The 15696-nt window shown below is 35.6% G+C and overlaps 1 long non-coding RNA gene and 1 pseudogene across 1 annotated transcript; one reads left to right on the top strand and one right to left on the bottom strand.

Moving 5' to 3' along the window:
- Positions 1-267: 267 nt before the first annotated feature.
- Positions 268-949, top strand: LOC132933611 (uncharacterized). Its single transcript, XR_009662911.1, has 2 exons — positions 268-383; positions 831-949. It is a non-coding gene; the product is annotated as an uncharacterized LOC132933611 (long non-coding RNA).
- A 3460-nt stretch (positions 950-4409) lies between these two features.
- LOC132932811 (uncharacterized) lies at positions 4410-6197 on the bottom strand (annotated as a pseudogene).
- Between the last annotated feature and the right edge of the window lie 9499 nt (positions 6198-15696).

Here is a 15696-nt window from a genome sequence, read left to right as displayed (position 1 = left end):
GTCAATTCACTTTGAACTTTTTTCTGACGATCTGTTCGCTTTGCGCCTTCGTCCATCATCATCAATTTTTTGCACCTCTGAATATTTTTGGTTTTTTTTTTATAATTTAGAAATGATGCACAAATTAATCAAACATTTAAATTGTGAGCGGTTTTCGGTTATTACGTAGACTTATAGCTGATATATATATTTTTTATTATTATTTATATTATTATTAGGTATTTCGTAATATTGGCTTCTGTATAACTAGATGTTTTTACTGTGTTTAGCAATGACATGCATTTCAAGCCGTACTAAGCTTATATTCCGACTGGCAAGACGAAGAAAAGTTCTGGAACTTAATAAATGGAGAAGTATCTTCGACTACGTCTCATTTGCAGATTGTAAGTTCCTTACCTACCCATAACGACAAAAATCGTGATAATAATATGTCTTTTCGTTCGGGAGGATAGCAAAATAGTGGGAGTATAGTCAGTGGCGTACACAGATATTTTCAATGGAGGGGGTTATATTAAAAAATATGCATACATATATATATATATATATATAGTTATATTTTTATTTTTCTACAAATATGTTATGAAAATAAATAATTTACAATTTTTAGCCATTTTCGTATAAGTATTCAAATATTTACATACGACCCCCCGCACACATAACTTCCCCACCCGAAAACTTCCAAGATATTCATTTCCGCAAAAATTTGAAAAATGATTTTTCAAATTTTTGCGGAAATGAATATCTTGGAAGTTTTCGGGTGGGGAAGTTATGTTTTTAATTTTCCTTTTATTTACATAATATTTAATTAATATATTTATATTATATTTTAGTTGGTTTAGTTTGCGTGGAACATGAGTTTGTTGACCATGGCGATCCGCTTATATTGAAAATTGAAAACATCAATAGGATTACTGTAAAGAAAGAAAAAAAAAATATATATCATAATGAAGTAAGTTTATTTCTTTTACAAATTGGAATAAAAACTTAATAATTAATAAAATTATTATATCTTTAGAAAATAATAGCATATTTAGCAGGAGGGATACGAGACTTGTGTGAGATGGGGCATCATAAACATGTAGATGTTGAATCTATTGATTTGTATTTAAAAAGTAAAGGCATTAATAACGTAATTATATTAAAACATTTCAATAATAGTATGGCATTCATTCAAAATGTAATATGTAGTAATAAAAAAATATTGCTACCGGCTAACTATAAAATTCATGATGACATCGTTAGCATAATAAAGGAAAATAATTTCTATAAGAATTATATTATAAAACAAGATATTATTATTTTAAAAATGCTGTCTAACAATAAACATTTAAACAAATCAAAAAAAAAAAAAAATTCATGATTTCAAAAAACAAATTGTGGATACCATACAAAGCAAGAGGTTATTACATACCATGTCTTTAGAAAATAAGTAAGTTTATTATACATTGATAGATACATTTTTTCATATTTTAAAAATCTATTATTTACAGGAAGCAAATGCCAAATGAAATATCTGATATTTCACCAGTTATACATTTTAATGTGAAAAACTTTAATATATTAAAAGAATACCAAAAATTTAAAATTATTCCTGTCAATTTATTTTTAAAATTCAAACAATTTAGCGACAATTATTTATTTATTGAAAAAAAACAAATACATGTACATAATATAATGACGAGCACATACATAACAGATGATTTGTTGTCATTTAATGAATAGTAAGAACACTTTTTATATTATACATTTCTATCAATTTTTAATTATTTACAATTATTTACAGTAAACAGAATCCAGATTTTGGTAATCTGATTCATGATGCATTGGAAAAATTAATATTATGTGCCAAGTTTAATATAATTTATAATTATATTGATAAATATGATGATATGGAAAGTACATTTACAGAATATGGGTACCAAATATATAAATACGAATATTACTATGATTTTATGGACATGGTCAAAAAGCTGGAAAATCTCGAAATGCATTTAAATATTGATTATAATATGATTGTGTAAGCATCAAAAAATAATTTGAATTTGAATTTCAAATAGTTTTTAAATATATACATAACATTATGCTTACAGCAAGGATGAATTTAAATTAAATTTCATGTATGTTGATGTCGGCGACCATTACAAAAAAATTATATTGGATAAGATAAATAATTATACATTTTGTGAAGTCATAATTATTTCGGTATTCCAATGGTTGACCAAAAACAAATACGATAATATTTTATCTGTAAGTTATAAACATTGATTAATATGACATGATATTCGTATGTAAATACAAAATTAATAATAATTAAAATTTTAAAAAATTTCAGATGAAATCACTAATTACACATGTTGTTACCTTCACAAAAATTATAAAAATAAATTACCACCCAAAAAATTCTCAGTCATTAATTATAAAATCAACTTTTCTTCTTCTAAAAAAAAAAATCATTAATAGTTGCAGGCCCACTTCTAATTCCCCCTATAAGTATTTTCTAATTAGCAATACAACATCCAAAATTAATAATGTTAACAATACCATTCTGAATAAAATCATCATAAATATTCCGATTTCTATTTTTCAATTATATTCTCTTCGCTACAATAATCCTATTAACTTCAATGTCTCTATCTTAAAAAAACAAACTTCTTTTCTCAAACAAAATCTAATTTCAATCCTTCAAAATCACCTTAACACAAATTTAAATTCATTTACTACAGATTTCCGTAATAACCTTCAAATGTATAAAAACAATATTAATAAAATTATAAATTACATAACTATCAATAGCTTAATACCCTCCAAAAATAATGTTTTAACCTGCCTCATAAATACCCCTCAATCAATTAAGAAAAAGGAAAAAACATCATTTTATCCGAGGTATACTTAAAGTTTTAATTGTCAACTGATTTACCTCATTATGTGTTATATTTTTTTTTTTGTTACAGGGACAATGTTCAAAAATTATTAATGAACACAAATTTAAATTATTATAAAATTCTCAAATAATTTATTTTCATTTTATACTATAACTGTTGTTTAATTTAGATAAAGAACCATTTATTAATAACTATGTGCTTTAAGGTTAAATTATTATTTACATTATTAACAATTATATTTAATATGTTTTATAATTATCATTTGTGTCACTGCTCCCATTATAATAAATAATATGATTTGTAAATTATAATAATTATAATAATAATATTTATTTACATATCTGTGATTATATTCTTTTATCTCCAAACTGTTTGTAGCACTGCTCACACTTATACTTAAACGTCTGTATCTGTATAACTGTCATCATCTGTCTCAGACTCTTCTGTAATATAAGTAAAAATTATTGTCATAATTTAATTGTATGAGCTATAAAAGAATATAATTGACGATAGGGAAGAAATTCACAAGATAAAAGTAGAATGTAAAACAAAAAAAACAGCTGTATTACCTTTGGTTTCAGTAGAAGCAGGAACATTGACGGTCTCTGGCGGGTCGTTAACTGTTATCGTGGGTAGGTCGTCCACTGCCATAGTGTCTACTGTAATATAAGTAAGAACTAATGTTATAATGTATTTAAAAAAAAAAAAAAATGCTTATAGTAAAATTATTGAAATTGATATGTGGTATGTACAATTGTATATTGTGTGAGCAATATAGGAATATAATTGACGATAGGGAAGAAATTCACAAGATAAAAGTAGAATGTAAAACAAAAAAACAGCTGTATTACCTTATTATTTTATTTAAATTATCAGAATTATTTTTATTATACCTATGTATTTTATTATTTTATTCAAATTATCAGAATTATTTTTACTTACCTATGAATTTTATTATGAATTTTATTATTTTATTTTTACTTTCAATCGCTAATAGATGATAACACGGTTGTAGATATACCATTAACCTTATTGATAATGTATATTAAAATGTTTTTATGATATCATCGCGGACCATTATTAATTTGGATGCTGTTAAATTTAAAAAACCATACATTAAATAAACTCTTGTTTAAAAATTAAAACTTACGCATGGCTTCAATAGCAAGGGGGTCCTGGTCATCGTCATCAATGGTGCTTGATGATGATGAATGAAAGCTATCTTGTTTTGTGTTTACTTGTACTTGTGCAGCTTCGTCGCCGTCGTCGTCGTCATCGTCATCAGTGGCGCTTGATGATAATGAAGAATGAGAGCCCATATTTTTAATTCGTAAACAAAATTGTTTTAATTATTTAGTTATTACGATTTCCACACAAATAGTATATTACCTTTTAATTCGGTTTTCTTTTCTTCAGCTTGTTTAGTTGCAGCTGATGGTTAAATAGATGATAATGGCTAATAGATGAATATAATTTTTATTAAGCCATTCATTAACAAATTCTTATTTTTATACTTAGGGATTATTCTTATTTTTCATTGAAATGTCTATGAAGTCTCTCCTCGAATTGTTTTATTTTTCGCTTCTGAGTTTGTTTGTCGGCTTTAGCATGAGATTTTTTTAGATTAAGAATACCATGAGTATTAAATAATATATCAGTATTAGAACGAAATGGTTTCTTAAAAGCTATCCTTAATAATGAGTTTTTCGTAGTTCTTAGTAAATTTAGGTATTTATCGAAATAATACTAAATAATAAATAAATAAGTAATAAATAATACTTAAGTTACATACACACACAAATTGTCTATCAAAATGTGGGACACCGCCAGCTCCATCGCCAACAACCGCTACCAGCAACATCAACACAATTAGCAATTTTGCCGTAAAATGTATAAAAAAACAACTGTTTAGTAAATAAGTTTATGGTTCTAGAATACAGTTAGAAAACGTTTACTGGAACGCCAAAACGATTAAACGTTTGATCTGTTTACTGAAATATTTGATAACACTTATCATAGAAATAACGGCATACAAAATACAAACGCCGGTGCCACTGATTATATTATGAATGTAGTAACGTTTCTTAGCGCGCCACAGTCACCATGATAACAATTGATAAGATGTTTGCTTATTTTTTTTTTTTTGATATAAACTTACCAAGCGTCACATCATTTTCGGTAATTTCATAAATAAATTCCACATTTGATTCCTTGGACTTAGAATGACCACTTACTGATGCCGGACTCATTAAAAGTAATGCATCTTGTTGAATATCGTTCAGCTGAATGGCACAAGTAGGTCCACCGCCAGTACCTCCGATATGTCGCTTGATAGCTGCAGCTTTGGTTTTTGTAGCGGATCTTGTATCTTGCCATGTCTATAATATAACAAAGAGTAAATTTAATATTTTAATGTGGTTACAACTCAAATTTATAATCTACCATTTCATAGCTAACACAAGACAATTTAATAGAAGGTTCCCAAATAATTTTTCTACCTCTATCAAAAAAAAAAAAGATTAATGTAAAGTTATGTTATTTAAACCTATTAGATATTTTCGATTTTCATTATTTTTTCTTTTAACTATTAAAGTTGATAATGTATAGGTACAAGTATGGTAGGATGACACAACGTCTCCGAATCATTTTTTCAAATGCAATTATTTATCATTGAATACGAGACATAACACATCCATTACAATAACATGCTCGAAAACTACTGTACAGCAGAGCGGTATCCACTTGTCCATCTTTTTTTATTTTTATGAAATAGCTTCAATTTTAAACTATTGCAGCTCAACAATTCAGATTGACTATGCCTAATTACTAAGTTAAAAATTAGCAATTTACTACATCATATTATAGCTGTTGCCTGTTAGGCATTATACAAACCGAGAGAGAGAAAAACAATTTATAATAATAGTAACACAACACCTATAATATTCAGTTAATTATGTTCGTAATTCATCAACAGCCAATAACATTTATATTTGTTTTAATGTAGGTAATGTCAAACTTAAATTAAATTCATTCCTTGTGCCCATATTACGAATTTACTATCTAAAATATTCTAAATAAAGTGAAAATCAACGTTTTCAACGATGTAGGTACATGTAACTGACTTTTTTCCATTTGTCCCAGCTTTTTTCAGCTCCCGGTAACGCGTTGTTCTGCGATAACTTCCCATTTTTGTTTACCAGATTTTTGTGTGAAGGTTTGGGTAAATTTACCGGCACACAATAAAGGATCTTTGGTCATAAGTTCGACCAAAGATTTCATCTGCGATTGGGTGGGCCTTGAATGCTGCTTAGACATTATAATAAATTTTAACAATAATTTACTAATATAATAAATACAAGGAACTCAATATACACTTGGTAGTATAGACACTATTGACTATAGGTATAAATACGATATTAGAATTTTATAAAAAATTACTAAAAGTAAATTTTTAATTTAGTATCTTAGTGTTTTATGAACTCGACATCATTAAAATCAGTGATAAAAGATAAAACTTATTCTTTGCAAATTTTATAATTTATTTGAGGTTAAAATCTAGATTTTGTGTTGTTACCACAGCGGTTCATTCGATTACTTTGTCGCATTCGACAAGTGATAAAATCTTATCGATTTCAGTTCAAGAATACCTATTATATGTCGCATGCGAGAAAATGTATGACTCATGTCGCATGCGAGAATTAGTCGTATGATTTCAAGAATTGGGCCCCTGAACGGGGCCGCCCGGAGACCCCCAGACCCCCCGTGGTTGGTGAGGAGTGTTGTCGATGTCGGATGCCGCAGTGGTCTTGTGGTCTGGTCGTCAACCGATGTCGGTTATGAGTGTTATGATAAGAACGGTGGATATTGATAAGAAAAGTGGATAAGTGATAAGGATTTTGGATTGCTGATAAGGATGTTGGATTAATGAAAAGAATGGTGGATTTGTGAGAAGGATAGTGGATTAGTTAACCGGAGAGCTGTAAGTTTTTTACTGCCTTCAAAAACGCAAAATCAAGTAATAGAATTCAAATATTCCGGATAATCATATAGCCACCTCGATTTATTTGGGGTCTAGCGGGTCAGTCACCTACCTCGACGTTGGACTTATATGTCTCGGCAACAGGTATGCAACGTTCAAATCGTGAAACGTGAAAAAAATTGTAAAACATTTCGGGGGTCCATGAAAATCATATAGCCGCCGTCTTTTTATGGGTGTCTAGCAGGTCAGTCACCTCGAATGACGTTCGCCGTAGTAATAAGGGTAGGCTATCCGACTGCGTTGAATCGTTGAATCGTTGAAAAAATTCAAAACATTTCGGGCTTCTACGCAAATCATATAGCCACCGTCTTTTAAGGGTGTCTAGCAGGTCAGTGACCTCAGTGGTCCGAGTAGGCAATCCGACATCGTCGGATAGCAGACAATATGCGACGGCCGGGTCACGTCGTCAGGTATGCAATCCGACTGCGTCGGATATTGGACAGCTTTCTTTACTGTGAAAAAAAAAAGTAAAATATTTCGGGCTTTTATGCAAATCATATAGCCACCGTCTTTTTAGGGTGTCTAGCAGGTCAGTCACCTCAGTGGTGCAGGTAGGCAATCCTACTTCGTCGGATAGCGGACAATGTGCGACGGCCGGGTCACGTCGTCAGGTATGTAATCCGACTGCGTCGAATCGCGGACAGCGTTCATTACTGTCACCGAAAACGCAAAATTAAGTAATAATTTACATGAAAAAAATTCAAAATATTTCGGGCGTCCGTGCAAATCATTTAGTCACCGTATTTTTTTGGGTGTCTAGCAGGTCAGTCACTTCGAATGACGTTCGCCGTAGTAATAAGTAATTGTTGTCGTTATAAGTTATTACTATTGTCGGTATTTTGGCGGTATTTTGTCGAAGGCGGGAATTTTTGAAAATCATTTTTGCGTGTGTATCAATCAATGTCGATATAATGTCAATTAATCAATTTGTTACCTGCATGGGTTACCTGCGTTGACAATTAACTGCGTCGACGTCCCACAAACCGTTCTTAAACATCCGACTGCCGTCCGACGGACAACACGTGAGTATATTTTGTATTATTAATTTAATTTGTTTTTTTTTAAAACGTTCACCGGAGATCGCAGGTATTTATCAATCAGTATAATGTAACACATGCTTTCCGTCAGAAAATTAAAATATTTAATGTTTAAACTTAGATTTTTTGTAAGCACCTGTCCACGCTTTCCGGCAAAGTTGTTAAATATCTACACTGTGTCTACGTTGCACAGGTCGGGGAGACCAATATATAAAAAACAAATATATTGCGCTGACATACTGTAAATGTTGCATCTTTTTTCTTTTTAGAATGAATTATATAAAGATTTCATTTAATGCGGCGGTGCAAACCTTAAATATGAGCACCGCCCCTGCACCGCCGGCCGAGACCGCCGTCGCCGCACGCCACCAGCTGGCCGAGACCGCCGTCGCCGCACGCCATCGCAATCCACCGCCGCGAAAGGCACCCCCCAAACGCCGTAAGTACATAGGTGATAGGAACATTTAAAAGTTTACTATTAATTAACGCCTACATCGTGTTTCAGGATGTTATAGATGAGTAGTATAGTTGTACCATTCCTGGCGCAGTGTGCCTTATATAACAATAAAAGATCAGAAAGAAAGCAATGTGCAAAAAGATCAGAAAATTGAAATGCAATAATAATTAAAATATTTTTCGCAAAACTTATGAAATTAATTAATTAAATTCCAAATGAAATATTTCTTAAAATATTTTTTAAGAAAATCTAAATGCAATAATAATTAAAATATTTTTTAATAGAATTGTTCTATTTAAAATAAAAATTTTGAAAAAAAAGGTAAAATTTTCGTTCAATACGAATAATATGATAAGGCGAAAGTGATAGCGAAAGGAAAATGACAAAAAAAAAAATGTGAAAAAAAACACGGCCCCCGCAAATTAATTTCAATCCCGGCGGCCGGCATCGAAACCACGACCACCGGGTCATCCGCACCGACGCCTAACCTACCTACCTACATACCTACCTACTGAGTTGACAACTGGTGTCGAATCTATGACTCTTAAGCCGTTTCGCCGTCCCGGCGAATCGCGAACGCGGTCCCGGCGTCCGCGGAGGGCTTTTGAGCCGGCAATCCCACCGCTTCGGGCGGCGGACGACCGGCTCCACCACCCCCAGACGTCGAAAACGCTATATTCGCGAAAAAAAATCGAACCCTCCGACGCACGTATTAATGCCAGTATATAATAATACCTACTCGACGGCGGCGATGTCGGCACTCTGCTCTCGGCGTCGTCCCGCGGCCCCGGGACTCGTCCCGGACGAAGTCCGGCCGCCCGCGGCCTAGAAATTTAGCGGAGAACGCGAATATCGCGTCGGCGGGGAGGTGAGACTTTCGAGAGAGCGGTGAGACGCGACTTTAGTCGAAAGAGTCGGAAAAATCGGTAAGACGGCGACGACGCCGCGCTTTCCGCTATCGTTCTCTACGCCGTGGCGCTCTAAAATATTCGAGTACGGCCGCGCGCGACCTATAAACGTAACGGGGAACGCGAATAAGTCGCGAACGGTAGGTGAGACGTTTCCGAAACGGTTAAAACTCGACTTTTCGAAAAAATTATCGAAAAACGCGGGCGACGGCGGCACTCCTATCGCACGTCGTCTCGGCAGCGGCGGGACGGGACGGGAGGAAGTACTGCCGCGCGCGGCCTCAAAATTTAACGGAGAACGCGAATAAGGTCCGAGCGGGGCCGCCCGGAGACCCCCAGGGGGGGGGGGGTAAAACTCGTGAACTAACGTGAAGAAATTTTGAAAATCTAGAAAAAAATCGCGAAAAGTGATAAGGCGGAAGTGATAACGCCGGGAACCCGTTTTCCCACCAAAATTCACTAAGTCAGTTCGGAAATTCGCCACAGGCTGCGCCCTCGGGTTTCTGTTTTATACTATAACTAGCTCTCCGAGCGTCGCTGGGGGAGACCCCCAGACCCCCCGCGGTTGGTGAGGAGTGTTGTCGATGTCGGATGCCGCAGTGGTCTTGTGGTCTGGTCGTCAACCGATGTCGGTTATGAGTGTTATGATAAGAACGGTGGATATTGATAAGAAAAGTGGATAAGTGATAAGGATTTTGGATTGCTGATAAGGATGTTGGATTAATGAAAAGAATGGTGGATTTGTGAGAAGGATAGTGGATTAGTTAACCGGAGAGCTGTAAGTTTTTTACTGCCTTCAAAAACGCCAAATCAAGTAATAGAATTCAAATATTTCGGATAATCATATAGCCACCTCGATTTATTTGGGGTCTAGCGGGTCAGTCACCTACCTCGACGTTGGACTTATATGTCTCGGCAACAGGTATGCAACGTTCAAATCGTGAAACGTGAAAAAAATTGTAAGACATTTCGGGGGTCCATGAAAATCATATAGCCGCCGTCTTTTTATGGGTGTCTAGCAGGTCAGTCACCTCGAATGACGTTCCCCGTAGTAATAAGGGTAGGCAATCCGACTGCGTTGAATCGCGGACAACGTTCATAACTGTCACCGAAAACGGAAAATTAAGTAATAAAATTCAAAACATTTCGGGCTTCTATGCAAATCATATAGTAACCGTCTTTTTAGGGTGTCTAGCAGGTCAGTCACCTCAGTGGTGCGGGTAGGCAATCCGACTTCGTCGGATAGCGGACAATGTGCGACGGCTGCGTAACTTCGTCAGGTATGCAATCCGACTGCGTCGAATCGCGGACAACGTTCATTACTGTCACCGAAAATGGAAAAAATAATTACGTGAAAAAAAATTCAAAACATTTTGGGATTCTATGCAAATCATATAGCCATCGTCTTTTTAGGGTGTCTAGCAGGTCAGTCAACTCAGTGGTCCGAGTAGGCAATCCGACTTCGTCGGATACCAGACAATATGCGACGGCCGGGTCACGTCGTCAGGTATGCAATCCGACTGTGTCGGATAGCGGACAACGTTCATTACTGTCGCCGAAAACACAAAATTAAGTAATAAATTCAAAACATTTCGGGCGCATATATTCAAGCCTGTATAAGATAGTAATAGCGACACGACGGTGGAGCTCTCCGCGATGTCAATCGGCCCCCGGGACTCGTCGCGAACGAAGCGCGGCCGTGAGCAGCCCATACATCTAGGAGGGAACGCGAATAAGGTTTCAACGGAACTGTATGGAGTTCGAAAAGGAGGTAAAACTTGAATTTCGAAAAAAATATTGAAATTTTCGTTAATTACGAATAATATAGGCGGAAGTGATAGCAAAAGTAAATAACGGAAAAAAAAATACGGATTATCACGGCCGCCGCAAAATATCTTCAATCCCGGCTGCCGGCATCGAAACCACGACCCCGGGTCATCCGCACCTACGCCTTACCTACTGAGATGAAAACTGGTGTCGAATCTATGACTCTTAAGCCGTTTCGCCGTCCCGGCGAATTACGAACGTGGTTTCGACGTCCTTCAAAGGGGGCGTAAAGGGGGACGCGATCGCGTCGGGAAGCGGACGACGTGCTCCGCTGTCTTCGGACGTCGAAACGGCGAGATTCGCGAAAAAAATCGAACGTTCTGACGCACGTATTTATGCCTGTATATAGTAATACCCACTCGACGGCGGCGTCCTGCGGCCTGTAAATTTAGCTGGGAACGCGAATATCGCGTCGACGGGGAGGTGAGACGTTTCCAAAACGGTTAAAACTCGATTTTTCGAAAAAATTATCGAAAAACGCGGGCGACGGCGGAACTCCTATCGCACGTCGTCTTGCTCAAAATTTAACGGGGAACGCGAATAAGGTCCGAACGGGGCCGTCCGAGGTGCACGAAGGCGTTAAACCACGAATTTTGAAGAAATTTTGAAAAAATTCGTCAAAAGTGATAATAGGCGGAAGTGATAGCGAAAGGTAAATAACGAAAAAAAAATTTCGAATTAACACGGCCGCCGCAAATTATCTTCAATCCCGGCGACCGGCATCGAAACCACGACCCCGGGTCATCCGCACATACGCCTAAACCTACCTACCTACCTATCGAGTTGAAAACTGAAGTCAAATCTATGACTCTTAAACCGTAATGCGCAAAAAAATATATCCCTCCGACGCATATATTAAAGCCTGTATATAGTAATAACGACTTGACGCCGCTAAATTAATTATTGTTGTTAATCAATTACTTATTTAAAAACAATATTTACTAAACGTACCTATACATAAGCAATATCAAACAGTATAGGCATATCATTATACAATTTAACTACCAGATTTTACTGAAATATATGAAGATCTATTTGTTTATTAATATTGTATTATATGGTATCTGCAGCATTATAATTTTTAATTTCCTCAACCAATCAAGTCACCTAAAAACTGTAATGAATTAAGTGGGTACTATATAGTTATATTGTACTATTGTCTATTCAAGTAAAGAACCATATAATGCAGCCCTTGTTAAATAATATAGGGGGGTCGCTCAATAAATGTGTAGATAATAAAATAGTATTAATTAAATATTAATTATTAAATAGTTTAATGGTATAGTCATATCATAATACAATTTAACTGCCAGAATTTAATTAAATACATAATATGTTATTTTTTGTCTATTAATATACATAATTTGACTCACCTAAAAACTGAAATATTTTATTATATATTTAATATTTAACCACATAATCGTTTGACATGGGCTCAAAACCTACCCATATAGTATAGTCATATCATAATACATTACCTCAACCAATTAACTCACTTGAACTGTAATATATTGAGCACAACATACTATACGTTAGTTATGTTACTATTGTCTATTCAAGTAATTAATTTATTATGTATAAAATAGTTTTTCATATAATATTCATAATTAAACCTACCTATTTAAGTTGTTTCAAATAGTATATAGTCATATAATCATACAATTTAATTTCCAGACCTTAATTAAATACATACATTTTTACTTCCTATGTTTATTTATATTGTATTATTTAAAATCTGTAGCATCGTTAGTATTTTACACCAAATTTGACTCACCTAAAAACTGTAGTACCCACTACATAGTATATTATATTTTTAATATTTAATATTCGAGCCCATGTCAAACGATATGGGAGTGTTGCTTTATAAACGTAGATAATAAAAGCAATAGCTGTGTATATTTGTTTTTTATTAATTTGATTTTATGCTAAAGATTGAACCTATCAAACGATGCTTAATAAATGTAGCTCACAATTTATCAAATAGTTTAATTGATCACTTAATACTCATAACTAAACCTACCTACATAAGTAATATCGAATAGTATAGCCATATCATTATACAATTTAACTGCCAGAATTTAATTAAATACATAAAGATCTATAAGTTCATAATAATTATTGTATTATATAGTATCTGCAGCAGCTTTGTATCATACATAAAATTTATAATTAGCAAATCATATTACCTCAAAGAATCAACTGCCCTAAAAATTGTAATATATTTAGTACTACCTTCATAGTATACATGTAGGTAAATTATATTACTATTGTCTAATTCAAGTATAAAAGAACCGTCCCATATATTCCATAAGTTATATTTTGTTATTGTATTAATATTATTTAGAATCTGTTGCAATTCGTTATTATCAATTTGTTATTTACCTTTAAATTAACTGTTTATTAATTTGATTTTATGCTCTATACTATGTATAGTAGGTACATACTATATTGCAGTTTTTAGGTGAGTCAGAACTGGTAATCATTAATATAAAGTTAAATTGTATAATGATATGGCTATACTATTTGATATTACTTATGTAGGTAGGTATTGTGTATTTAATCATGAGCATAAAATCAAATTAATAAATAGATAATCAAAAGGTAAATAATAAATTACAGTTTTTAGGTGAGTCAAATTTGGTAAACAAAAATTTAGTGTGGCATACAAAATATACCTACCCGTAGTATAGTCATATCGACCAATCGATCAATAATAATATATGTATTGTAATACACTCTGCGTTGAAGTATTCGAACGTTTCCGTCACATCCATCGTCGACTCGAGCTAGGATATTATTATATAATTCAACTAACCCAACGACCGTATCGACTCTTAACATTTAGGCGTTTATTTATTAAGTATACATGTACCTACAGTACCTTCTGTGGCTATATCGTGTATCAAATATATATGTATACCGATATGAGTAGGTCACGGCGTCACCGAGACCGAGTAGGCAAAAGTCTGTAAAATATAAAATCGAACGCTTCGACGCATATATATATATATATATGCCTGTACATAATAATAACGACGCCGTCCGATCTCGCTGTTCGCGAAAGAAGTACAGCCGCAGGCGGTCAATACATTTAGCGGAGAACGCGATTAAGTCATCAAGGGGGAGGTCCGACGTCTTCGAAAGGTGTAAAACTCGAATTTTGAAAAAAAAGGTAAAATTTTCGTACAATACGAATATATAATATGATAAGGCGAAAATGATAGCGAAAGGAAAATGACAAAAAAAAAAAATGTGGAAAAAAAAATACCGATTTAACACGGCCGCCGCAAATTAACTCACGGCGGCCGGCATCGAAACCACGACCCTCGTGTCATCCGCACCGACGCCTTACCTACCTACCTACCTACTGAGTTGATTACTGGCGTCGAATCTATGACTCTTAAGCCGTTTCAACGTCCCGGCGAATTACGAACGCAGTCCCAGCGTCCGCAGAGGGCTTTTGAGCCGGCGATCCCACGGCTTCGGGCAGCGGACGACCGGCTCCGCCACCCACGGACGTCGAAAACGCGATATTCGCGAAAAAAATATAACCCTCCGACGCATGTATTTATGCCCGTATATAGTAATACCTACTCGACGGTGGCGATATCGGCACTCGACTCTCGGCGCCGTCCCGCGGCCCCGGGAATCGTACCGGACGAAGTACGGCCGCGCGCAACCTGTAAATTTAGCGGGGAACGCGAATATCGCGTCGACGGGGAGGTGAGACTTTCGAGAGAGCGGTGAGACGCGACTTTAGTCGAAAAAGTCGGAAAAATCGGTAAGACGGCGACGACGCCGCGCTTTCCGCTATCGTTCTCTACGCCGCGGCGCTCGAAAATATTCGAGTACGGCCGCGCGCGACCTATAAACGTAACGGGGAACGCGAATAAGGGGCAAACGGGAAAGGCGGACGCCTCGAAAAGGGCTAAAACTCGAATTCTTGAAAACAAAGGCAAAAAACGCGGGCGACGGCGGCGGACGGTTTGCACGTAATCGCCACCGCGGCGGGCATGCCGGGAAAAAAGTACGGCCGCGCGCGGTAAGTAAATTTAGCGGGGAACGCGAATAAGGTCCGAACGGGGCCGCCCGGGAAGTCCCGGGGGGGTAAAACTCGAAAATCTGCAAAAATGTTGAAAAAAATCGCGAAAAGTGATAAGAAGGAGTGATAACGCCGGGAACCCGTTTTCCCACCAAAATTCACTAAGTCAGTTCGGAAATTCGCCACAGGCCGCGCCACACGGGTCTTCGTTTTATACTATAAGACTAGCTCTCCGAGCGTCGCTGGGGGAGACCCCCAGACCCCCCGCGGTTGGTGAGGAGTGTTGTCGATGTCGGATGCCGCAGTGGTCTTGTGGTCTGGTCGTCAACCGATGTCGGTTATGAGTGTTATGATAAGAACGGTGGATATTGATAAGAAAAGTGGATAAGTGATAAGGATTTTGGATTGCTGATAAGGATGTTGGATTAATGAAAAGAATGGTGGATTTGTGAGAAGGATAGTGGGTTAGTTAACCGGAGAGCTGTAAGTTTTTTACTGCCTTCA

Source organism: Metopolophium dirhodum, chromosome 1 (assembly GCF_019925205.1).
Source record: "Metopolophium dirhodum isolate CAU chromosome 1, ASM1992520v1, whole genome shotgun sequence".
NCBI lineage: Eukaryota > Metazoa > Arthropoda > Insecta > Hemiptera > Aphididae > Metopolophium > Metopolophium dirhodum.
This window is presented reverse-complemented; position numbering and strand designations above follow the sequence as displayed.